This window comes from Schistocerca gregaria, unplaced genomic scaffold, assembly GCF_023897955.1.
Source record: "Schistocerca gregaria isolate iqSchGreg1 unplaced genomic scaffold, iqSchGreg1.2 ptg000407l, whole genome shotgun sequence".
NCBI lineage: Eukaryota > Metazoa > Arthropoda > Insecta > Orthoptera > Acrididae > Schistocerca > Schistocerca gregaria.
In genome coordinates this window covers 473,221-475,610 of record NW_026061844.1, presented here as the reverse complement: position 1 = coordinate 475,610, position 2,390 = coordinate 473,221, and positions in this window count along the sequence as shown.

Below are 2,390 nucleotides of genomic sequence, written 5' to 3'. Positions count from 1 at the left end.
TGCAAAATCTTATGGTCCTAGGTCATGTCCAAGCCACCAAAGCCGGCTAAGAAGTGAATAATCGACAACTAAAACTTGAATTGTACTACTTCTTACTGGCTATTACTTCAACTTTGAAGTTTCTTCTGTGTTCTACTATGGTGCTTTTAGTGTCTCCGCATACCGCAGCACGCGACATAGCTTTGCAGACGATAAATGTAACCGTCTCAGAGAGAAAAGCGGCCAATGTGACGATCTGGCTTTAAGTCGATTCGATAACAAATGACGAAAACGGACGGATTTCTCAGGTTTTTACTACATATGAACACTTTTCACATTCTCCCGTGCAACGCGGCTGTTAGTCCTCCTTTCATGCAAAATCTTATGGTCCTAGATCATGTCCAAGCCAACAAAGCCGGCTAAAAAGTGAATAATCGACAACTAAAACTTCAATTGTACTACTTCTTACTGGCTATTGCTTCAACTTAGAAGCTTCTTCAGTGTTCTACTATGGTGCTTTTAGTGTCTCCGCATCCCGCAGCACGCGACATAGCTTTGCAGACGATAAATGTAACCGTCTCAGAGAGAAATGCGGCCAATGTGACGATCTGGCTTTAAGACGATTCGATAACAAATGACGAAAACGGACGGATTTCTCAGGTTTTTACTACATATGAGCACTTTTCACATTCTCCCGTGCAACGCGTCTGCTAGTCCTCCTTTCATGCAAAATCTTATGGTCCTAGGTCATGTCCAAGCCACCAAAGCCGGCTAAAAAGTGAATAATCGACAACTAAAACTTGAATTGTACTACTTCTTACTGGCTATTGCTTCAACTTAGAAGCTTCTTCAGTGTTCTACTATGGTGCTTTTAGTGTCTCCGCATACCGCAGCACGCGACATAGCTTTGCAGACGATAAATGTAACCGTCTCAGAGAGAAAACCGGCCAATGTGATGATCTGGCTTTAAGACGATTCGATAACAAATGACGAAAACGGACGAATTTCTCAGGTTTTTCACTACATATGAACACTTTTCACATTCTCCCGTGCAACGCGGCTGTTAGTCCTCCTTTCATGCATAATCTTATGGTCCTAGGTCATGTCCAAGCCACCAAAGCCGGCTAAAAAGTGAATAATCGACAACTAAAACTTCAATTGTACTACTTCTTACTGGCTATTGCTTCAACTTAGAAGCTTCTTCAGTGTTCTACTATGGTGCTTTTAGTGTCTCCGCATACCGCAGCACGCGACATAGATTTGCAGACGATAAATGTAACCGTCTCAGAAAGAAAAGCAATGTGACGATCTGGCTTTAAGACGATTCGATAACAAATGACGAAAACGGACGGATTTCTCAGGTTTTTACTACATATGAACACTTTTCACATTCTCCGCTGCAACGTGGCTGCTAGTCTTCCTTTCATGCAAAATTTTATTGTTCCACCTCATGTCCAAGCAATCAAAGCCGGCTAAAAAGTGAATAATCGACAACTAAAACTTCAATTGTACTACTTCTTACTGGCTATTACTTCAACTTAGAAGCTTCTTCTGTGTTCTACTATGGTGCTTTTAGTGTTTCCGCATACTGCAGCACGCGACATAGCTTTGCAGACGATAAATGTAACCGTTTCAGAGAGTAGAGCGGCCAATGTGACTATGTGGCTTACAGTCGATTCGATAACAAATGACGAAAACGGACGGATTTCTCAGGTTTTTACTACATATGAACACTTTTCACATTCTCCCGTGCAACGCGTCTGCTAGTCCTCCTTTCATGCACAATCTTATGGTCCTAGGTCATGTCCAAGCCACCAAAGCCGGCTAAAAAGTGAATAATCGACAACTAAAACTTGAATTGTACTACTTCTTACTGGCTATTGCTTCAACTTAGAAGCTTCTTCAGTGTTCTACTATGGTGCTTTTAGTGTCTCCGCATACCGCAGCACGCGACATAGCTTTGGAGACGATAAATGTAACCGTCTCAGAGAGAAAAGCGGCCAATGTGACGATCTGGCTTTAAGACGATTCGATAACAAATGACGAAAACGGACGGATTCCTCAGGGTTTTAATACATATGAACACTTTTCACATTATCCCGTGCAACGCGGCTGTTAGTCCTCCTTTCATGCAAAATCGTATGGTCCTAGGTCATGTCCAAGCCACCAAAGCCGGCTAAAATGTGAATAATCGACAACTACAGCTTGAATTGTATTACTTCTTACTGGCTATTACTTCAATTTAGAAGCTTCTTCTGTGTTCTACTATGGTGCTTTTAGTGTCTCCGCATCCCGCAGCACGCGACATAGCTTCGCAGACGATAAATGTAACCGTCTCAGAGAGAAATGCGGCCAATGTGACGATCTGGCTTTAAGACGATTCGATAACAAATGACGAAAACGGACGGATT